This window comes from Rhinopithecus roxellana, chromosome 3 (assembly GCF_007565055.1).
Source record: "Rhinopithecus roxellana isolate Shanxi Qingling chromosome 3, ASM756505v1, whole genome shotgun sequence".
Classification (NCBI taxonomy): domain Eukaryota; kingdom Metazoa; phylum Chordata; class Mammalia; order Primates; family Cercopithecidae; genus Rhinopithecus; species Rhinopithecus roxellana.
This window is the reverse complement of record NC_044551.1, coordinates 72,538,819-72,564,438: the sequence shown is the minus strand read 5'-3', so window position 1 is coordinate 72,564,438 and position 25,620 is coordinate 72,538,819.

The following is a 25,620-nucleotide window of genomic DNA, read 5'->3' as shown; positions in this document are numbered from 1 at the left end:
ACCAAATCTCATGAGAATTCACTATCACAAGAACAGCAAGGGAGAAATCTGCCTCCATGATCCAATCACCACCCACTAGACCCCTCCTCCTACATTGGAGATTACAATCTGACATGAGATTTGAGTGGAAACCCAAACCCAAACCATATTACTACCCAAAGTAATTGACATATTCAATGGACTTCCTTGCAAAACATCAAAGACATTCTTCACAGAAAAAAAAAAAAAGTTTCTAAAATCCATATGGAACCACAAAAGACCCCAAATAGCCAAAGTCATCCTGAGCAAAAAGAAAACAAAAAAAAAAACTGAAGGAATTATATTACCTTTCTTCAAATTATACTACTGAGCTGTAGTAACCAAAACAGCATGGTACTGGAATAAAAACAGGTACATAGAACAATAAAACAGGATTGAGAACACACAAACAAATCTACACCTCTACAGTCAAGTCATTTTCAACAATGGTGCCAAGAACATACATTAGGGAAGGGAAAACTAAATAGCAACATGTTGAAGAATGAAACTAGCCCCCTATCTCTTGCCTTATACAAAAATCAAATCAAAATAGATTAAAGACTTAAAACTAAGACCTCAAACTATGAAATTTCTACAAGTAAATCCTGGCTAACTCTCCAGGAAGCAGATTGGGCAAAAATTTATTTAGTAAAATCCCACAAGCACAGGCAACAAAAGCAAGAATACACAATGGGTTCTCAAGTTAAAAACCTTCTGCACAGCCAAGAAAACAATCAACAAAGTGAAGAGACAACCTGCAGAATGAGAGAAAACATTTGCAAACTACTTATCTGACAAGGAATTAATAACCAGAATATATAAAGAGCTCAAACATCTCTTTAGGAAAATTCCAATGATCTGATTAAGAAGTGGGCAAGGAATCTGAGTAGACATTTCTCGAAAGAAGACATACAGGTTCCAAACTGGCTTATGAAGAGGTGTTCAGCATCACTTATCATTAGAGAAATGGGAATGAAAGCTACGGTGAGAAATTATCTCACTCCAGTTAAAACAGCTTTTATCCAAAAGTCAGGCAATAACAAATGCTGGTGAGGATGTGGAGAAAAGGAAACCCTCATACACTGTTAGTGGGAATGTAAATTAGCATAACCACTATGAAGAACAGTTTGGTGGTCCCTCAAAAAAACTAAAAATAGAGCTACCATATGATCCAGTAACCCTACTGCTGGCTATGTACCAAGAAGAAAGGAAATCAGTATATTAAAGAGATATCTGCACTCCCGTTTTTGTTGCTGTTCTGTTCACTATAGCCAAGATTTGGAAGCAACCTAAGAGTCCATAAACAGATGAATGGAAAAAAATATGGTACTTATACACAATGGACTACTATTCAGCCATAAAAAAGAATTAGATTCAGTCATTTGCAACAACGTGTGTGGAACTGGAGCTTCTTTTGTTAGGTAAAATAAGCCAGGCATAGAAAGAAAAATATTGCCATGTTTTTACTTACTTGTGGGATCTAAAAGTCAAAAACAATTACACTCAGAGAGAAAGATAGCAGAATAATGGTTACCAGAGGCTGGAAGTATAGTGGGGGATTGGGTGGGAGGCAAGGATGTTTAATGGGTACAAAAAGATAGAAAGAATGAATAAGACCTAATATTTGATATCAAAACAGGGTGACTATAGTCAAGTATTAGTTAATTGTACATTTTAAAGTAGCTCAAAGGATATAATTGTGTTGTTAGTAACACAAAGGATAAATGCTGTAGGGGATGGACAGCCCATTATTCATGATGTGATTATCATGCCTGTAACAAAATATCTCATATACCCCATAAATATATATACCTATTATGTATCCACAAAAATTAAACATAAATAATTAGATAAAAGACATATGGCACAATCATAAAGAAATTAGATGGGCCAGGAGCAGTGGCTCATGCATGTAATCCTAACACTTTGGGAAGCTGAGGTAGAAGGATCACTTGAGGTCAGGATTTGGAGGCTGTGATTGCACCACTGCTTTCCAGACAGCAGCAGAGCAAGACCCTATCTAGTTTAAAAAAGTATGGGTTCAACAAAAAGGGAAAAGAGGGCCAAGAACAGAGTCAATTCTGATTCAGAAAGAATTGCTGAAAGAACATACATTTCTGTGCAGAAAAAATATAAAGCTTGGAGTAAAGAGATGGGCTTTTAGACCTCAACCTGCTACTACCTAACTAACTTTGCAAAAATCATTACTTCTCTCTGGACCTTCCTAACATGAAGAACTTGACCTGGATGATTGTTATAATTTTTATATTTTGTTTGATAATTAGCTCTTTTATATAATAAAGTAATAAATAATGTACTCTAAAATACCTTCATGTGTATATTTTTTAGGTTGGCCTTATTTCCCTCTAATTATGTAACAGTAGTACTTTAATTGTGAAGGTTTATTTTTCCTAAAAAAATATAGATTCTAGAATTTACATTTAGAAATTTAAGGTATAAAGCTATAATGGATAAGATGTTCTGAGTTTCCCATTCACAAGACTAGTGGCTGTGTATTCCAGGGAAAGAGATGTCAAGGTATATACAATCAGAGAAAGAATAATTAAAAAATGAAGTATAGAACTGAGGGTGGTGGAAGGACAGAAGGCTTGGAATGACAACCACAATTTGTAGGTCGCAGTGCAATCTTCAGATTAGTAAGAGCTTACCTGGGTGATACGGTTACGCCTCTCCAGTAAATAACTCCTTATGGAGGGCAGATGGCATGTTATTTTCCAGGTGTCAGGACCTAAGAATGTCTGTTTTACTTGGTTTATTTTACATAAACATTTCTTCTTCTGTTGAAATATTATACTATATGCTGCAGAAAGCAGAAGGGATGATGATGCAGCATAAAAATTTGAAACAGTAATAAGAAACCATGGCAGCAGGTGCACTTGGCTAAAGAATGAAGAAGGCACAGTGTGGCACAGACAGCAGGAGATTAGATGAAATGCACAGACAGTTTACAGGGATAAAAATTTGGTAACAAATAAATTTGAGAAGAGATCACAACAATATGACTCTGGACTGGGTGCTGAGAACAGAAGTAGTATCTATATAGAATAGAAAGCTAAGTGCTCAGAAAGAAAAGAAAAGCAAAAGATAGAAAAGATACAGTTAGGATGTCACTATAATTAAGCAGTCAGAGAAATTATCATAACTACTTGTAAAGTAATGCAGAGATCTGTGAATTATGATCCACAGGGCAAATCTGGCTGATGGCCTAAATGACTAAAAATCCAGAGTCAGAAAAACAATCAAAATCCATATATGAATATGTCACAGGAGCTATACATTGTTGCAAAGCCTTAAATATTTACTATCTGGCCTTTAACTGCAAAAGTCATTCTCCCACTAGAGTAGTCAGTTAGCAAATATTTAGTTAATCAACTCATTTCTTTGACTCATTTTCTTTGACTCATTAACGAATACGTTTAACAGTTACCTTTTGACAGACATAGCTTGCTGTGTGCTGGAGCAATGCCAATAAAGGTAACCACCTAAAACACCGTACTCCTCAGTACAATGAATCAGGAGTATAATTCAAGGTCTGCTTAGATTCCTTGCCCATTTTTAAATCAGATCATTAGAAATTTCCTGAAGAGATGTTTGAGGTCCTTCTATATTCTAGTTATTAATTCCTTGTCAGATGAGTAGTGTGCAAATATTTTCTCTCATTCTGTGGGTTGTCTCTTGACTTTGTTGATTGTTTTCTTGGTTGTGTACTTCTGTTGGTAAAGGAATAGAAAATCAACAAATCTTTAGAAAGTAATTACAATAATGACAAGCTCTGAAAAGAAGCATATGTGTTTTCTAACAGGGAGCAATGTATAAATGGACTTTCCCTAATCTTGGAAAGTATTGATGGCTTTCATGAGAAAGTGGTCAAGCAACTGAGGGCTGCCAGATAAATACGATCTAGTCAGGGTGAAGAGGAAGGAGAGATAGTCTAGAGAGAGGGAATATCACATGTAAAAGCTTTCAGGAATAAAAGAGATTCGATGCATTTGAGGAAAGTAACAAGGCCAATGAGTTTGAAACACAGAGAATGAGGCAGCACCTTGTGGGCTATGAGTGATTGATAATATTTTTTGTCTACCTAGCTCATGGGTGGATCTAATTTAATCCAGACTTTTAGTCTTTAGCTCAAAGATAAACGGGAGACAAGAGACCCAGGTTAGCAGCCCAGTGGTTGGCTTAGAGAGGTGTACACTTAAATTATGTTGAGACCATCTTATCTCCTTGAGACATTTACCAGAATGATGTATAAGGAAACATACTTTCTCTTCCTCTGGAAATTCAAGCTATAATGGCATATATGTTTGGAAATGCCAAGGGGCATCTCAAATTCATATTCAGGTGTCTACCTGAGAACAATGCCTACACAAAGAGAGGAAGAGGAAGAGGAAGGGGAAGAGGAAGAAGAAGGAGAAGAAGAAGCAGAATGAGGAGGAGGAAGAGGAAGAAGAGAAGGAGGAAGAAGAGAGAGGGAGAAACTGAATAAAATTCCTGAGGTTATAAATAGGACACCTATTCAGCCATGATAGAAGATTATATAATTAATTATTTACTGGCTTGATGAAACAATAATTTAGTTGTTTATTAAATCTTTTGAGGTGTATTTTTTTTACTGATAGTTAAAAGAGTCTTTAAGAATTCTAGATTTCATAAACTGAGAGACTGGGTAATTTACCCGTGTTTCTTATAGTGATTTTCCTAAATTTCTCATTTTGAGGCAAATAGGAAAAAACTAAAAGAAAGTGGAAATTCATGTGAAAGATAAATATATATATATATATATATATTTTTTTTTTTCCAGAATGCTATTGTTTTATCTTTCCTGGATGAAAAAGACAGAAATATACTTAGGTGTACTTGCTCATTCAACATATATATATGAAGCACCTCTTATGAACCTGATATTTATTTAGATGCTAAGCACATAAAGGAAAATAAAACAAAAAAATTCCCTGCTCTCATGGAACACCTGCTTTAGTAAACCCAAGTTTAAATATAGGCACACCTTGTTTTATTGTGCTTTGTTTTATTGTGCTTCACAGGTATTGTGATTTAAGTTTGTGGCAACCTTGTGTCGAGTAAATCTATTGGTGCTGTTGGTGTCATTTTCCCAAGAGCAGACATTCTTTTCATGTCCCTGTGTTACATTTTAATAATTCTTGCCAAAGAATAGCAAACCTGACAAATGTCCTATGTGCTCTCACTACTCTACCAACTGGCTGTTTTCCATTTTTTCTTCCCTCTTCTTGGGCCTTCCTATCCCCTGACACACAATATTTAAGTTAAACCAGTTAATAGCCCTACAATGGCCTTTCAATGCTGAAGTGAAGTGAAAAGTCACACATCTCTCACTTTCAATCAAAACTAGAAATGACTCAGCTTAGTGAAGAAGGCATGTTGAAAGCTGAGATAGCCTGAAAGATAGGCCTCATGTGCCAACCATTTAGCCAAGTTGTGAATGCAAAACAAACGTTTTTGAAGGAAATTTAAAGTGCTACTCCAGTGAACACACAAATGGTAAGAAAGCAAAATAGCCTTATTGCTGATATGGAGAAAGTTTTAGCAGTCTGAGTAGAAGATCAACCAGCCACAACATTTCTTTCAGGAAAAGCCTAATCCAGAGCAAGGTCCTAACTCTCAATTTTATGAAGGCTGACAGAAGTAAGAAAGCTGCAGAAGAAAAGTTTGAATCTAGTAGAGGTTGGTTCATGAGGCTTAAGGAAATAAGCTATCTTCATAATATAAAAGTGCAAGGTGAAACAGTAAGTGCTCATGTAGTAACCACAGCATATTATCCAGATCATCTAATTAAGATAAATTATGAAGATGGCTACACTACACAACAGATTTTTCAATGTATATAAAACAGTCTTCTATTGGAAGAAGATACCATCTAACGCTTCCATAGTTGGACAGGAAAAGTAAATGCCTGGCTTCAGAGCTTTAAACAAGGCTGACGCTCTTGTTAGGAGACAACACAATTGGTGACAGTATTAGTCAGTCCTTGCATTGCTATAAAGGCATAACTGAGACTGGGTAATTTATAAAGAAAAGAGGTTTAATTGGCTCATGGTTCTACAGGCTGTACAGGAAGCATAGTGGCTTCTGGGGAGGCCTCAGGAAAGTTACATTCATGGCTGAAGGCAAAGGGGAAGCAGGCACTCCTTACATGGCTGGCACATAAGAAAGAAATGGGGGGAGGTGCCATACACTTTCAAACAATCAGATTTCCTGAGCACTCTATCACAAGAATAGCACCAAAAGGATGATGCTAACCTTTCATAAATGATACACCCCCATAATTGAATCATCTCCCACTCAAGCCCCATCTCCAACATTTGGGATTATAATTAAATATGAGATTTGGGTGAGGACACAGATCTAAACCATATTAGTGACTTTCAATTGAAGCCAAGGCTATAGTGTTAAGGCCTTTAAGAATTATGCTAAATGTAATTTGGGTGTTATCTATGAATAGGACAGTAATGTCTGGATGATAGCATATTTTCTTACATAATGGTTTACTAAATATTTTAAACCCACTGTTGAGACCTACTGCTCAGAACAAAATATTTCTTTTAAAATGTTACTGCTCATTGACAATATACCTAGTTATCTAAGAGAGCTGATGGAAATTTACAAGGAGATTAATGCTGTTTTCCTGCTTGCTAACCCAGCATCTATTCTGTATACCATGGATGAAGGAGCAATTTTAACTCTTAAACCTCATTATTTAAGAAATAATTTTTAAGACTATGATTTCCATAGATAGTAATTCTTCTCTTGGATTTGGGCAAAGTAAATGGAAAACCTTCTGGGAAGGATTCACCATTTTTGATATCATTAAGAACATTTGTGATTAATAGGAAGAGGTAAATAAATAAGCAGTACTAGGAATGTGAAAGAAGTTGGTTCCACAACTCATAAATGACTTTGAGGAGTTCAAGATTTCAATGGAGGAAGTTACTGCAGATGTGGTACAAACAGCAAGAGAACTATAATTAGAAGTAAAGACTTAAGATGTGACTGAATTGTTGAGATTTCATGGTAGAATGTGAACAAATTAGGGGTTACTTCTTCTTTTTTTTTTTTTGAGACGGAGTCTGGCTCTGTCGCCCAGGCTGGAGTGCAGTGGCCGGATCTCAGTTCACTGCAAGCTCCGCCTCCCGGGTTCTCGCCATTCTCCTGCCTCAGCCTCCCCAGTAGCTGGGTCTACAGGCACCGGCCACCTCACCCGGCTAGTTTTTTGTATTTTTAGTAGAGACGGGGTTTCACCGTGTTAGCCAGGATGGTCTCGATCTCCTGACCTCGTGATCCGCCCATCTCGGCCTCCCAAACTGCTGGGATTACAGGCTTGAGCCACCGCACCCGGCCTAGGGGTTACTTCTTATGGATGAACAAAGAAAGCGTAATCTATTCTGTGTAAAGACACCATGAAAATTGTTCAAATGACAACAAAGCATTTTGAATATTACATAAACTTAGTTGATGAAGCAGTGGAAATGTTTGTAAAGATTGACCTCCAATTTGAAAAAAGTTCTACTACAGCTGGAATGTTGTCAAACGTCACCACATTCCACAGAAAAATCTTTCATTAAAGGAAGCCTATTGCAAAATTCGTTGTTGTCTTATTTTAAGAAAGTGTCCCAGCCACCACAATGTTCAACAACTACCACCTTGATCAGTCAGCAGCCATCAACATTAGGGCAACAAACTCCACTAGCAAAAAGATTATGACTCACTGAAGGCTCAGATGATTGCTAGCATATTTTTGCAGTAAAAAATTTTAAAGTTAAGGTATGTATATTGTTTTTTGGACAAGTTGATATTACACACTGAATAAACTACAGTATAACATAACTCTATATACCCTTAGAAATAAAAAGAAACATGTCACTTGCTTTTTGCTGTGATCAGGAACCAAATACACAATATCTTGAAGATAAGCCTTATTGAGAATATCTTATTTTAAATGTAAAATAAATTAATGATATTACAGTATGGTTTTTCATGAACTGGATAGAAAAACATTGTGATTTATCAACATCACTTTCATAATTAAATTATTATTTCTCTGATTAGGTCTTAGGAAGAATTAGCCAAAATAAATAGTCTCTGGCTTCTGAAATGACCACCTTTTCAAGACATAAGTACTGAGGTGGTTGTTTTGATCTATTAGAAATTTGAGCTTCTGCAATTTGTATCATGTTGTAAGTCTTAAATGTGTTACTCTCATTCTTCTTGGACAAAATATAAATGGGGACTGGTCTATCTGAAACATTGGTTCTGGAGTAGTCAGTGGACAATCTACCTTCAGAGATCTCTTCCCAGGAAAAATCCCTGACCTGGTTTGATAATGCAAAAGTAGATAATTTGTGTTACTTATATCCTCATTCATAAACTTGTTTGTAATGTACAGTTAGTGGTATATGTTAAGGCACAGTCTATACAAGTGCACCAGAGTCCAGATTCGGGTCACTGGAACTAGTATGAAGGTCCAGGAGCAAAAGAAACCTAGATTAAAGTGATTTTTATGAGTCTGACTCAACTGTAGTTTGTGATTTGATCATATGTGGAAAACATGACGAAAGGGTCATTCTTCGCTTTCTGATCCATTTCACAGGGTAGGTATCAAAGTAAAATTTCTGTGTGTGCTTATACTAAAAGGAAATTTTTAACTAGTGCAATATGGATTACAAGATATGAATTAAGTTTGGAAAACTTAAATTACCCTAATGTATTATAATTTCGCTTTGATTTGCCTGACCCTGCCTTTATTCTCTACCCCAACTCCCACCTCCAATCTATTGTAAGCTCCTATAAGTAAGGGACTTGGATTTGTTTAATAAACTATACCCAGTTCTTAGAACCACACTTAGCTCCTTTTAGGTAAAAGATGCATTTAAATCATTAAATGAAAGAATGAATAGGACAATTAATTAAATATATTAACATATTTTTAAAATAACACTCAACATTCAAAAATACATGTCTAGAGACCTTATCCCAGAAATATTTTGTGCATAATTACAACATTTCAGTTGGCAAATAATTGAAACAAATAATCTTTTTATAATTTTATTTTGTTTTAATTTTTGTGGGTACATATAGATATATATTTTTATACAGTACATGAGATATTTTGATATAGGCATGGAATGAGTAATAATCACATAATAAAAAATTGACTATCCTTTCCAGCATTTATCCTTTGTGTTGCAAACAATCTAATTATGCACTTTTAGTTATTTAAAAATGTACAATTAAATTATTTATTGACTATAGTAACCCTGTTGTGCTATCAATACTGGGTCTTTTTTATTCTTTCTATTTTTCTTAACCCATTAACAATCCCTGCTCCCACTTTCCACCCACCTACTACCCTTCCCTGCCTCTGGTAACCATCCTTCTATTCTTTATCTTCATGAGTTCAATTGTTTTTGATTTTTAGATACCACAAATAAGTGAGAAAATGTGAAGTTTGTTTTTCTGTTCCTGCCTTATTTTACTTAACATAATGACCTCCAGTTCCATTGATGTTGTTACAAATGACTGAATCTCATTTTTTAAATAGCTGAATAGTACTTCATTGTGTCTAAGTACCACATTTTCTTTATCCATTCATTTGTTGATGGACACTTAGGTTGCTCCCAAATCTTGGCTATTGTTAACCACGGTAGAACAAACATGAGAATGCAGATATCTCTTCAATATGCTGATATCCTCTGGGTATATACCCAGCAGTGGAGTTACTGGTTCATTTGGTAGCTGTATTTTTAATTTTTTGAGGAACCTTCAAACTGTTCTCCACAGTTGTTGTACTATGAAAATTTACATTTCCAATAAAAGTGTATGAAGGTTCCCTTTTCTCTCCATCCTCACCAGTGTTTGCTATTGCTCAACTTTTGGATAAAAGCCATTTTAACGGAAGTGAAATGATATCTCACTGTAAGTTTTTACTTCCATTTCTCTGATGATCAGTGATGTTGAGTACCTCTTTATATACCTGTTTGGAATCTGTATGTCTTCTTTTGAGAAATGTCTACAAATATCCTTTGTCTGTTTTTTCAGTCAGATCACTAGAAGTTTTCTAAAGAGGTATTTGAGTTCCATACATCTGGTTATTAATCCCTTGTCAGATGGGTAGTTTGCAAATATTTTGTCTCATTCTGTAGGTTGTCTCTTCACTTTGTTGATTGTTTCCTTCATTGTACAGAAGTTTTCTAAGTTGATGTGATCTCATTTGTTCATTTTTGCTTTGGTTACTTGTGCTTATGGGGTATTACTCAAGAAATTTTTACCCACACCAATGTCCTGAAGAGTTTCCTCAATACTTTGTTGTAGCAATTTCACAATTTGAGATCTTAGATTTAAGTCTTTAATCAATTTTGATTTTTTTTTAATCAGACAAGTGATAGGGGTCTAGTTTAATTCGTCTGCATATTGCTATTTAGTTTTCCCAGCCCTGTTTATTGAAGTAACTGTTTGTTTTCCCAGTGTATGTTCTTGACCCCTTTGTCGAAAATGAGTTCAGTGTAGGTGTGTGGATTTATTTGTCCATTCTCTCATCTGTTCCTTTGGTCTATGTGTCTGTTTTTATGCCAGTACCATGCTGTTTTGGTTACTATAGCTCTGTGGTATAATTTGAAGAAAGGTAATGCAATTCCTCCAGTTTTGATCTTTTTGCTCAGGATAGCTTTTGTTATCCTGGTCTTTTGTCATTCCATATACATTTTAGGATTGTTTTCTCTATTTCTGTGATCAATGTCATTGGTATTTTGATAGATATTGCATTGAATCTGTAGATTGCTTTGGGTACTGTGCACATTTTAACAATATTGTTCTTCTAATTCATGAACATGAAATATCTTTCCATTTTTTGGTGTCCTCTCTAATTTATTTCATTAGTGTTTTATAGTTCTTGTTGTAGAGATCTTTCACTTTTTTGGTTATGTTAATTCCTAGATATGAAATTTTATTTCAGGGTATTGTTTATATTACTTTACTGATTTCTTTTTCAGATTGTTCAGTGTTGGCATTTAGAAATGCTACTTATTTATGTGTGCTGATTTTGTGTCCTGCAGCTTTACTGAATTTATAAGTTATAATATTTTCCTGATAGAGTCTTCAGAGTTTTCTAAATATATGATTATATCATCTGCTAACAAGGATAGTTTTTCTTCCTTTCCAATTTGGATGCTATTTATTTCTTTCTCTTGTCTAATTGCGCTAGCTAAGACTTCCAGCACTATTTGAATAACTGGTGAAATTGAGCATCCTTGCTGTGTTTCAGATGTAAGAGAAAAGGCTTTGAGTTTTTCCTCATTCAGTATACTAGATGTGGGTCTGTCATATATGGCCTTTATTATGTTGAAGTATGTTTCTTCTATAAGCATGTTTTTGAAGCTTTTTATCATGAAGTGATGTTGAACTTTTTCCATCCCTTTATTTTCAGTCTATGTATATCTTTACGTATGAAGTGTGTTTCTTATAGGCAACAGATCATTGAGTAATTTTATCCATTCAGTCCCTCTTTGTCTTTTGATTGGAGAGTTTAGTGCATTTGCATTCAATGTTGTTATTGATAAGTAAAGACCTACTCTTGCCATTTTGTTACTTGTTTTCCTTCTATTGAAGATAATTTTATCTGGCAGTATGCTTTGATTTGTTGTTTTTTGTTTTTGTGTATTCATTGTGTATTTTCTGATTTGAGATAACCATTAGGTTTCCAACTACTATCTCATAACCTATTATTTTAAACTGATGAGAAGTTATTTCTGATTGCATAACAAAAACACAAAATAAAACTAATGAAAACCCTATACTTTATCTTTATTTTCCAGCTTTTAAACTTTGCTTATTTCCCTTTATGTCTTATTGTACTGTTAATATCTTGAGCAGTTGTTGTACTTTTTTTATTGGTTCATCATTTAGTCTTTCTACTTTAGTCAAGACAAGTTTACACACCAAAATTATGATGTTACATCATTTTTGCGTTTTTTCATGTTCTTCTTATTAGCAGTGAGGTTTAAATCTTCAAATGATTTTTTGTTATTGTTCATTAACATCCCTTTCTTTCTGACTGAAGTGCTCCTAGCATTTCTGGTGGGAATTCTGGTGTTGATGAAATTACTCAACTATTGTTTGTCTGGGAATATCTTTATGTCTCCTTTATGCATAGAGAACATATTCATTGGATATACTATTGTAGGGTAAAAGTTTTTTCCTTCAATACCTTAAATATGTTGTGACACCCTCTTCTGGCCTGTATGGCTTCCGTTATAAAGTCTGCTGCCAGACATATTGGAGCTCCATTATATGTTACTGGTTTCTTTTCTCTTGCTGCTTTTATAATCCTTAATTTATCCTTGACATTTGGGAATTTGATTATTCAGTCCCCTGTGGTAGTCTATTTTGGGTTAAATCTGCTTGGTGTCCTATAAGTTTTTTGTAATTTAATGCTGAAATCTTTCTCTTGATTTGGAAAATTCTATATTCTCCCTTTGAGTAAGCTTTCCACTCCTATTTTTTTTTCTCTACTTCTTCTTGAAGGCCAATAACGCTTAGATTTGCCCTTTTGAGTCTATTTTCTAGATCTTGTAGGTGTGCATCATTGTTTTTTATTTTTTTTATTTTGTCTCCTCTGACTGTGTATTTTCAAATAGCCTGTCCTCAAGCTCACTAATTCTTTCTTCCTCCTGATCAATTCTGCTATTAAGAGACTGCGATGCATTTCTCAGCATGTCAGTTGCATTTTTGAACCCTAGAATCTCTGTTTCATTTTTTTAAAATAATTTTAATCTCTTTGTTAAATTTATCTGATATAATTTTGATGTTCTTCTCTGTGCTATCTGAAATGTTTTTGAGTGTCCTTAAAACAGCACATTTAATTTTCTGCCTGAAAGGTAATGTATGACTGTTTCTCCAGGATTCATCCCTGGTGCCCTATTTAGTTCATTTGATTAGGTCATGTTTTCTTGGATGGTGTTGATGCTTGTAGATGTTTTTTATTGTCTGGGCATTGAAAAGAGATACTTATCGTAGTTTTCACAGTCTGGGCTTATTTGTGTTTGTCTTTCTTTTGAGGACTTTTCAGGTATTTGGAGGGACTTGGGATTCAAGCCCAATAACACTGTGGTTTTTTCAAACTTGTAGCAGTACTGCCTTGATGGTCTTGGATGAGTTCTGGAAGAGTTCTCTGGATTACCAAGCAGAAACCCTTGTTTTTGTTTTATTTTGTTTTGTTTTTTCATTTACTTTTTCTTAAACATACCATCTCTCTCTTTTTACTGAGCCATCTGGAAATGGGGAGTGTAGTGATGCAAGCACCCCTGTAGCCATTACTGCCGTGATGCCCAGGGTTTTTAGATTTAGAGTGGCAAGTTCCCCCAGGCCCTTGGCGTATCCCAGGGATTAGAGTAAAAAACTTTAGCAATTTATTTAATATTCTATTCTACTACAGCTAAAGCTGGCACTCAAACCACAAGATGAAGTCCTTTTTACTCTTCTCTCCCCTTTTCACAGGCAGAAGAGCCTCTCCATGTGGCCCCTCCCACCACTGGCCCATGGCGAGTTCTGCCAGGTTTCTGAAGATGTTTGCTTAAAGCCCAGGGCAATCTGCATCAGCTTGTGATAAATGCTGCCAGGCTTGGAACTCACCCTCCAGTGGAGTGGTCTCCCTTCTGGCCCAGAGCAGTTCTAGAAATGCTGTCCAACAGCATAAGATGAATATTTTCACCTATGATCCAAGACTATTAATATGCATGCCTATTATTTGTAGGAAAGGAGTCACAAACACCAGTGTTTTCCACAAACACATCAGTGGTGACTGACATATTGCTAAGATTTATTGATTATAAAAGCTTATTGCTACCTTAAAATGAGTGAAGTTTGCCTGGAAAATATACAAGGACAGAGAACAACAACAACAACAAAAACAAACATAATCCAAACCTGAGAGACATGGGAAAACTTAAAAGTTTCATTGCAAAGTCTAATTTTGATCTTCAGCGAGGAACTCAAACAGGCGTAATAATGGTTTGTCACACAACTGATGTTCAAAAGTGCTGAAGTTAATAATGCATCTAATCCAGAAATAAATCATCCTTTGAGATAACCAGCTCGACTATTCTTAGATTGCCAGTGGAGCTCTTATGTTTCCATGTGGAACAGGAGCAATAGCAACAAACTCAGTAGAGACTTATCTTAGATCTTTCTGCGCTGATCCAGTACATGATCCACCGTGACAATGAGTAGGTGCACTGGAGGAATGAGTTGATTTTGAGAGTCAGTTCTGTTATGAAAACCTGTATGTCATGTGCAAAAGGGGCCCAGCATCCACCAGGAGCTACTGGCATTGGCTCATTGATCTTTCCGTTTACTGCACATGAGCTGGAGTAGGGTTTTGCTCAATGATGGAGTATAAATGTAGTGTGGATCCCAGGAGATGATAATGGTCATGCTAAGTTTAAAATAATTGTTTCATTGCATGACTTTGCAAAGCAGTATAAATAATCAGATGCTGAGTATTATATACAAAACATAGAAAAAGATTTGGACATATAAGGCTGTCTATGTAAAAAGCAATTAACTCACGTTCTTGACATGTCTATCAAAATGTCACTTGCTAGCACAACATTGACTGTTGAGTGCCTTTTCTCTAGAATTTATATTCTTTCCCCACACTGGGAATCACCAGAGTAACCTTTTTACTCTGTTTTCTTTGCTCTCACACTACCTCCTTCTGCTCCTTACCGTCTGTCTCTTTTCATTTGTGAATTTGATTAGCTTACAGGGAAGAATATAGAGTCAGTACCCTCCAAAGTTTAACTAAAAAGCCTGAAAGCTTATGTATTTAAAACAGCACACATAATGTAAATAACTTATATCTGTGAACTATATCCCTTTATGACAGAGATTAAGTTAAAAGTGTAGTGTTTAAGTGTGACATGAGCCTTGAGTACCGCAAATAATATCACATCAGGGGAAATGTCACCTTTTTTTGCAGTCTACTTCAGTGCTAGTGAGGAAAGACCAATTAAAAATAGGGATCAGTAAATATGTTGTCTTGATAATCTAGGGTAGAGGATATGTTTGCATACAGATTCTTTGCTGTATTAGCTCAGCTGAACTTTATCTTTTCCCTTGACACCCTGCTGATTTCCAGCATATGTGTGTGTAATCACTAGTGTGTGACCTTCTACTGTTTGCCACTTAAATATCTGTTCCCTTGTCTTTTGCCAGCTGTACTAAGCAATGTTCTCAGGTATATTTTTGGTCCTGTCAGCAATATAAACATCAGAAAAAACATAGCTGTGAATTTCTCAAAACTCTCCTTTCCTTTCTCATTGTGTTCTCCATTCCACTCTTGAATATAATTGATTACAAGTCTAGTGAATGATCTTACTATTGTTAACACATTAACATTTTTCTTCAATTTAAATTCAGCATCCAAACTATATATCCTCAAAGTGGAAATACCCATGCAAACAAGAAGGAGAAATAAAATGCACAATAAATATTTGAGACAAAATGCTTAGGATAGTCACTTGATTACTTATTTGCTGCTTTTTCTCCTATTTCTCCCCTTGCCCAGAGCAACATAATCTGAACTAGTTATAATATTAAGAGAATGTCAGTGTTAATTGGAGTATTTTGCCTTCATCAGGAAACAACGAAAAATCAGAAGCTCTTAAAGCAGTAAGTTTAGTCTTGTGGGAGGTTAATTTCCTTCGGAAGTTATATTAACTCCTTCTCACCACATGGGCATTATGTACTCTTAGTTTGTTACTGTTGTCTTTATAAATAGCCCTCCAGTGGCCTTAAATAGTAATTAAAGCTTTGCAATATGCCTATATTGTTAAAGTATAAAAAAGAGTAATTTAGATATGTGAAGAGTGTAGCTTGACAAATTACAATGATCACTTCTTTTCTTTCAGATTGAACATTTCTCCCCCCAACTATATTTTCCTCTTCCTTGAACAGGATAAATTTCAACTGGCTGGGCCACTAATAGTCTCAGTTTCACTATCTAATGATAACTGTATTCAGATGCAATGGTCTTTGACAAATTGAATTCTAATGTTTAATGTTTGCAGATCCTCTTTGTTCTGAATGTGGGAAGATGGAATTTCCTGCTTCAAGCTGACAGCAGTAGTTTGCAAAGTAGTACTGACTGTGATTTTAAGAATATCTTGTGATATATGATCTACTTCCATACTACAGAAGAGGATTTAAACCTTGAGACACATGTCTGCATCTCACTATTTGATGTTTCTGCAAAAATAATATTAAACTTTTGCCATTGACTCAATATAGAATTCACAGAATATGAGTGTTTTAGAGTGAATTAGAGTGTTCCCTCAATTTGATAACTCATTTTTTTTTTTTTTTTTTTTTTTTTTTCAGATGGAGTCTTGCTCTGTCACCAGGCTAGAGTGCAGTAGTGCGATCTTGGCTCACTGCAACCTCCACCTCCTGGGTTCAAGCGATTTTCGTGCCTCAGCCTCCTGAGTAGCTGGGATTACAGGCATGCACCACCACACCCAGCTAATTTCTGCATTTTCTTAGAGATGGGGTTTCACCATGTTGGCCAAGATGGTCTCGATCTCCTGACCTCATGATCTGCCTGCCTTGGCCTCCCAAAGTGCTGGGATTACAGGAGTGAGCGACAGACCATGCCTGGCCCAAATTTTTTTTAAATTGAAAATTTTGTAATTATTTTTTCTAAAATATTGGTATTCTCATTGTTCAGTTTTATAAATCCTTGTTATATTTATCTTAGACCCTCAATTTTCTTTTAAACACACACATGCATTGTGCATGCACACACTAACACACAAACAAAATTAACATCCCCATGATTTCTGAATTCACTTTATGTACATATACAGATACTTCTTAATTTACAATGGGGCTATGTTCCCATAAACATGTTGCTGGTTAAAAATATTGTAAGTTGACATGCATAAAATATACCCAATGAATTGAACACAATAGCTTAGCTTAGCCTACCTTATACATGCTCAGAACACTTATATTAACCTACAGATGGGCAAAGCCTATTTTAACACAAAGCCTATTTTATAACAAAGTTTTGAGTATCTTATGTAATTTATTGAATACTAAACTGAAAGTGAAAAACAGAATGGTTATAACAGAATAAAAAAGTAACCTGTAGAAAGAAAGAAAATATTTGCAAAGTTATTCATTTGATAATGAATTAATATTCAGAATACACAAGAAACTCAAACAACTCAACATCAAAGAAAAAAATTGAAAAAAATATTGGCACATTAGTTGAATCGACATCTCTGAAAAGAAGACATACAAATGGCCGAGAGGTGTATGAAAAAATACTTAACATCGTTAATCATCAGGGAAATGCAAATTAAAACCATGATGAGATATAATCTCCCTCTAGTTACAATGGCTATTATAAAATAGACAAAAGATAACAAACGCATAGAAAGGGGAACTCTTATACATTGTGGTGGAAATGGAAATTAATATAGCTATTATAGAAAACAGTATTGGCCGGGTGAGGTGGCTCACTCCTGTAATCCCAGCACTTTGGGAGGCCAAGGCAGGCAGATCACCTAAGGTCAGGAGTTTGACAACAGCCTGGCCAACATGGTGAAACCCTGTCTTGACTAAAAATACAAAAAATTCACCAGATATGGTGGTGCATGCCTGTAATCCCAGCTACTTGGACAGCTGAGGCAGGAGAACCGCTTGATCCCAAGAGGGGGAAGTTGCAGTGAGCTGAGATTTTGCTACTGCTCTCCAGGCTAGGCAATGAGAGTGAAATTCTGGAAAGAAAGAAAGAAAGAAAGAAAGGAAAGGAAGGAAGGAAGGAAGGAAAGGAAGGGGAAGGAAGAAGGAAGGAAGAAAAAAGGAAGGAAGGAAGGAAGGAAGGAGGCAAAAAGAAAGAAAGAAAGAAAGGAAGAAAGAAAGAAAGAAGAAAGAAAGAAAGAAAGCAAGAAAGAAGAAAGAAAGAAGAAAGAAAAGACAAGAAGAGAGAGAGAGAGAGAGAGAAAGAAAGAAAGAAAAGAAAGAAAGGAAGGAAGGAAGGAAGGAAGGAAGGAGGGGAAAAGGAAGGAAAGAAAAGAAAGAAAGAAAGAGAAGAAAGAAAGAAAGAAGAAAGGAAGGAAGGAAAGGAAGGAAGGAAGAAGGAAAGGAAGGAAGGAAGGAGGAGGAAGGAGGAAGGAAGGAAGAAGGAAGGAAGGAAAGGAAGGAAGGAAGGAAGGAAGGAAGGAAGGAAGGAGAGAGAAAGAAAGGAGAGAGAGAAAGAGAGAAAGAAAAAGAAAGAAAAAGAAAGAAAGAGAGAGAAGGAAGGAAGGAAAGAAGGAAGGAAGGAGAAAGAGAAGGAAGGAAGGAAGGAAAGAAAGAAAGAAAGAAAGAAAGAAAGAAAGAAAGAAAGAAAGAAGAAAGAAAGAAAGAAAGAAAGAAAGAAAAAGAAGAAAGAAAGAAAGAAAGAAAGAAAGAAAGAAAGAAAGAAAGAAAGAAAGAAAGAAAGAAAGAAAGAAGGAAGGAAGGAAGGAAGGAAGGAAGGAAGGAAGGAAGGAAGGAGAGAGAGAGAGAGAAGGAAAGAAAGAAAGAAAGAAAGAAAGAAAGAAAGAAAGAAAGAAAGAAAGAAAGAAAGAAAGAAAGAAAGACAGACAGAAAGAAAGAAAATAGTATGCAGAATAGTATGCAGGTTTCTTAGAAGACTAAAAGTAGAACTACCACATGATCCAGCAATTCCACATTAGGTATATATCTAAAAGAAAAGTAATCAGTATGTTGAGGCAATATCTGCCCTCCCATATTTATTGCAAAACTATTTGCAACAACCAAGATATGAAATCAACCTAAACACCCATCAACAGATGAATGGATAAAGAAAATGTGGAATATATACTCAATGAAATACTATCCAGCAGCAAAAAGGAAAGAAATTCTAAAATTCACAGCAACATGGATGAGCTTGGAAGACTTTAAGTGAAATAACCCAGCTGAAAAGAGATAAATACCACATATTTTCATTTATATGTGGGAGCTAACATGGTTGATTTATAGAAGTCGAAAGTAGAATAGTGGTAACTAGATGCTGGGAAGAGAAATGGGGAGGAAGAACAGTACAAAATTGGTTAACAGATAAAAAATTACAGCTAGATAATAGGAATCAGTTCTACTGCTTTAAGCACTGTAGGTGACTATAAATAAAAATTTATTTTTTTATTTCAGGCCAGGAATGGTGGCTCATGCCTGTAATTTCCAGCACTTTGGGAGACCAGGGCGAGTGGGTCACCTGAGGTCAGGAGTTTGAGACCAGCCTGGCCAACATGGCAAAACCCCGTCTCTACTAAAAATGCAAAAAGAACCCAGGTATGGTGGCACACCCTTGTAATCCCAGCTGCTCGGCAGGCTGAGGTGGGAGAATTGCTTGAACTTGGGAGGCGGAGGCTGCAGTGAGCCAAGATCGCACCACTGCATTCTAGCCTGGGCAACAGGGCAATACCCTGTCTCAAAAAAAAAAAAAAAAAAAAAAAAATTGTATTTTCAAATAACAAAAAGAGTAAATTTTGAATGATTCCAACACAAATAAATAATAAATGCTTGAGGTGATGAATATGCTAGTTACCCTGATTAGATCATTACACATTGTATATATACATGCACCAAATTTTACACTGCACCCCATCAATATGTACAATTTCTATATATTAATTAAAAATAATTTTAAAAAACAAAACAAAAAAACCCCTCAGAATGGTTGTATAGCTACTTGAAGTATGGTTTTGCTTTTGTAAATTCAAAAAGTTTTTGACCTGTAGTCACTCAGAGATCCATCCGTATGCACTGTATATGTATATCTTTAATATCTTTGTGCTTCTGTTTTATATTATTTTGCCAATATTATGCTTTCTTGACATCATTCACTTACTTTTAGAGACTAAAATTATACTTTAATAGAATGAATTATGTGTCATTGTCTAATTTTAATTTGTAAATAAATTTTCTTTTATGGCCTATTTGCCCATGTGTTTAAGAGTATGTGACTGGGTTTCATTCTAGACGTAAATTCATTTTCCCTTTTCCATCTATCTCTTTGTGTTTTATTCTCTGTGTCTAGAAGTTTTGGCAATGACCTAAACCAACCACAGTTTCTATCAATCCGAAAGCAGCATGGGGACTTTATCCCCTTGGTGACAGCAGATATTTGTAGATCTAGACACCAAGCCATCGGGGTGGTTTGTCTCAGTCCCCACCTCTCCCAGGTCCCCCAAATAATTCATAGTCTCAGGGAGTGATGAGCCGGCAGCAGCTTTTCCATTCTCTTCTCAGCAAGTGGTTCTCACCCCAGATGCCTGTTTTAGCGTACAGAGCCTTGTTTTGTTTTTGTGTTTTAAATGGAATTATTTACTTTTATTACAGAGAAAGCTTTTCTTCTGATCTCTGTTGCCTGCTGGCTGAGGGTCAGGAAGCTTGAAACCTTGGCCCCATGCTCTGATGTATGTTTGAGTTTTGAATATGGGTTATGGAAATGGTTACCTTATAGTTGAACAAAACAAGTTCTTTTCTAATCTCAGGTTATTAATTGAAACGATCATGGTGTGTGTGTGTGTGTGTGTGTGTGTGTGTGTGTGTGTGTGTGTGTGTGTGTGTATGTATTTAGGTTTGGGAATTATACTCAAATTATGATCTTAAAGTATCATCTTTATTGAAAGTCATGTGGATTGCTGTTATCCAGTGAAATTTATTGCATAGTTTCAAATTCTGCCACTGTAGCTATGAATAAAGCTGCTTTTGAAATCTTTTGAAATAATCAGTAAACACTAAGCTCTCTATATAAGAAAAACTTGTATTCTGTAGCATTTTTATAGAACAGTGTGTGTGCTTTTCTCCGTTAACTTTATCTTGAGTAACCTAATAACATTAGCTATAGATTGAGTCTACAAATAATAATCCCAGAAATTCAGTGAACAATAACGTTGATTATTGTTATAAAAGTTCCTTGATATTAAGATTCATAGACAGTGATCATTCCTTTAGTAAATTATTACATAGGAAACAAAACATTGTCTCTAAAAATTCAGATTCACAATCCAAACAAGAAAATGAAAATAAAAATAAAGCCTTTTAAATATGTTCAATTATGTTCATCTTACATATTTAGTTTTTTTCAGTTGAGTGATCATTGATTTGCTGGAATAAAATTTTATGTTCAGGGTTAAATAGGCTTAAATTTTTTAGACCATGAAAATATAAAAATAAAACATTAAATTTGCATTGTGTAAATAGAACAATATACATAATTTACTACTGGAAGGAAACATCTCTATTTTAACCTGTTTGATTTATAGATAATGATATGATCACTGTTTATATTTAAGTCATATCATATATATTTGAAATAACATAAATAAGAAAATTGTATATTTGAACTATTAAGTGTATTTGAAGATGCATTCATTAGCATTAAATATTGCATGAGTGTTGAGTAAGATACTCTCTCCTGATTGGTATTATCATATATTAAACTGGTAACATTACTCAGATAATTGTTTTCTGGTATTTTCTCTGCTAGAAGTTAGCAGTAATTGAAGGATAAGGCTGATCTGATGACTATATTTTTAAAAAACATTAGAAAAGGCATAATCCAAGAAAAATTTTAAAACTAATTATATATGGTGTAGTGCTATTATATATGTTTCTTCCTTAAAAAAGTGGATAAATGATATTTATTTGGAGATTTTGAGACTTCTAAAATACTTTTGTTCAATTATATCAAGAAATCTGATAATTTTTTTCTTGCCAAAACTTGTGCATGCCTCTTTATCCAGAATTAATTAAATTTAAAATTTTCTTCCTATTTTTCCTATTTCTGCTTAGGCTAATTAAATGAGTTACAAAACTTCCTAGTTGGCTAGAAGGCATGTAGTGTTTTAATCCTTCTGTGCTACAAATAGTATCTAATAGGGTCTTCTACAATACACATTGAAAGGTATAAATTAGTCTTTGTTGTCCTCTGTATCTAATTTATATAATAAGTTTTAAATATGTTCTTCAAATTGAGAATCATAAGATACTCAGATAACCAGTAATCAGTAACTTTAGCCATATGATATATAATGCATAGTTATAATATATATGTGTATTTATTAAGATTTATGGGCATGTAATAAACATTTTAATTCTACCAACAAGAAGCTTAAATGTTTTCTTTTCCAAGATTATAAAAAGTAAAACAAATATCACTGTATCAAGAGAAAATATAGATATCAACATTATAATTAAACCATTATCTATCTTTTCATACATGCATACATACACACCTAATACATATTTCTAAATTCTCATGGAGGACAAATGAAACAAGTGTAAGTCATAGCTAAAATGTTTCAGAAAAGGAAAAAAAATTGCAAGTCTTGTTCTACCTAGTATAAAAACATAGAAATAACAGACTCAAAATAGTGGGGCACTATTAAAACGAGTTATAAGGAATTGCTATGATTTAAATGTTTCCTCCCAATTTTGTGTGTTGGAAACAATTCACAACGCAATAGTGTTGGGGATGGGGACCTTGAAAGGAATTTGGGTCATTAAGAGTCTGCCTTCAGGAAAGGATTAATGCTGTTATATAAAGGCTTGCAGGTGTGAGCTCTTATGCTCTTCTCCCATGTGAGAAGCAGCGTTTAAGGCACCATCTTGGATATGTAGACCAGGCCCTTTTAAATTTGCCTGTGTCTTGATCTTGGACTTTTCCACCTCTGGAAATGTGAGTAAATAAATTTCCATCCTTATAAATGACCCAGTCTATGGTATTTTGTTGTAGCAGCACAAAATGGACTAAATAGAAATCAGTGCAATGAAATAGGCTAATATAACATAGAAATAATCACAAATGAATGAAAGATAACTATTTAAAAGTAGTATTTGTTACACATTGAAAATTTGTAATAGAATTTTTATATTTAGCTTTATCCAGTATGTTAGTCAGTTGTCAGTTCAGACTTCAATAACAATTACCATACACTACATGGCTTTAAGCTACAAACATTTATTTCTCACAATTCTGGAGGATGGGAAGTCCAAGATTAACGTGCTGGCTCACTCAATTCTTGGCAAGGGCCATCCTCCTAATTTTCAGAAGGACGCTTCTTCCTGTATACTCACATGACACAAAGATAAATCTTATTCTTAAAGGCATGCTAATCCCATCAGGAGCACTCCTCATGACCTAATAATCTCCCAAAGCTGCCACCTCCAAACACCATCACACTGGGGATTAGGGCTTCAACATATAAATTTTGAGGAGACACAAACATTCAGTCCATAGCACAACAAATAAGTTCATAAATGAATAAATGAACAGCATTCAAAAAGTTAAATGTAGCCAGTGAAATTACAAATATTATGTTCTACCTTCTATTACAAATAAACAAATTTGACTGACAGTGGTGGCTCACGCCTGCAATCCCAGCACTTTGGGAGGCCGAGATGTGTGGATCACATGAGGTCAGGTGTTCGAGACCAGCCTGACCAACACGGTGAAACTATGTTTCTACTAAAAATAAAAATAATTAGCTGTGCATGGTGGTGGGCACCTGTAATCCCAGCTACTCGGAAGGCTGAGGCAGCAGAATTGCTTGAATCCGGGAGGCAGACGTTGCAGTGAGCTGAGATCATGCCATTGCACTTCAGCCTGGGCGACAAGAGCGAAACTCAGTCTCAAAAAATAAATAAACAAAATAAATAAATGGATAAATAAACAAATTCTAAACAGAACATTAACAAACTCCCACTAGCCTTCAAAAAATGAAGAAGAAAAATCAGTGGATGCTTGTTGGATGTGACAACCTATGAAGGAATTATAACTGAAACCAATATTACCAAAGTTAACGTATACACATTAGGAAAATCTGTGCAAGAAAATACAATGAACAAATAGTTAAAATACAAACATTCTTGATTACCATCACCTAAAGAAAAATTTATGGAGTTTGTCAATTCTCAGAAGAGGAATCAACACACCAGTATTAAAAGAATGACTTATAAAAACCAAATATTTCTTTTATAACTGGGACATTTGAAAATAATTTATAATTTTAAAATAAGATACATCCTAAAGAAGGTGTAGGGTAGGCATTGCAGTATTAATAGTGTATGTAGTAGCCCACATTTATTAAACATCCAATATGTGATTCGCGTTTTTCTAGGACTTGAGTTATATGTATTAACAATTTATCTTCAAACCATCCCCAAGTAGGCACTGTTAGTATTCCCACTTTACTTATGAGTAAATTGAGGCACATAAAAATTCAAAACTTGTTTTTATAATTAGTGCAGTGGAAAAACCAAGGTTCATCATCAAGTTGTCTGGCTCTATAGGACATGAGACTCTTAAACACAGGGCAGTGCTTGCAAGGTATAACAATAATATTTACCACTTATGAACACTACGCGTTTGCTAGGGATTATGGTAATCATTTATACATGGCATTTCAAGTTATATAAATGACTGGGTCATTTATATAACTCTAGAGGAAAGTTTATTTTCTTCTGAGACTACAGAAGGAAATCAAAACCCAAATAGTTTAAGTAAATGTCCAAAGTTGAAAGAGCTTCTAAATATAGCAACTGTCTGTGAAATAGCAAAACCTTGCACACTCATGCCCTTTCCATTTTGGGATACTGTTTTCAGTCTTTCACTAAAGCGAAATGAAGGTACAGTAGCCCCTTCATATCTGTGGGTTCTGTATTCCTGGATTCAACCAATGGCAGATCAAAAATATTTAAATAAAGAAATAATAAAAAAATACGGCAATAAAAATAATGAAATAAAATATGATAAAACAAGTATTTACAAAGTATTTACTTTGTATTAGGTATTATAAGTAGCCTAGGGGTGATGTATATAGGATGTGCAGAGTTGTATGTAGGAGGATGTGCAGACTGTACACAAATATTACATCTTTATATATAAAGGACTTGAGCATCCTTGGATTTTGGTATCGGTGGGAAGTCCTGGAACCAATACCCCATGAATACCGAGGAACTACTGTATGTCTAACTGAAAAAAAAGTCTTTAAGATGATATTATTTCATTTGTATGAAACTCTACTAAAAATGGTAAGAAATGGATACAAAATGTTATGTTCATGAATGTACTTGGCAACCAAGACTGTGAAAAAAATAAAATAATTCAAATATCTAACCATAGAGAATTATCAAATTCACATACTGACTGAAGCATAGCTATTGGAAATCAGGTGTTCAAAGAGGACACAATGATATGTATATTTATTCATTTTCTCTATATACGTGTGCTTAGAGAGACAATGATTGAGGGAAGAATACAAGAACTATTAGCAGTGGTTAATGTAATATTTTACTATGTAATACAATTTTTTATTTGAGATTTCTCTATTTTTTTTTAAGTTTTCTGGTCTCAACTAATTTATTTCTCATATGTGAACCATGGGACAAGAAGAATGAGAATCATAATAGGAGTATGCCACAAAGGCAAGATAAATAGTTAAATAAGTAATACAATTTTTCGAAAAAGGTTTATTTTCTATCCTACAATGGACATCT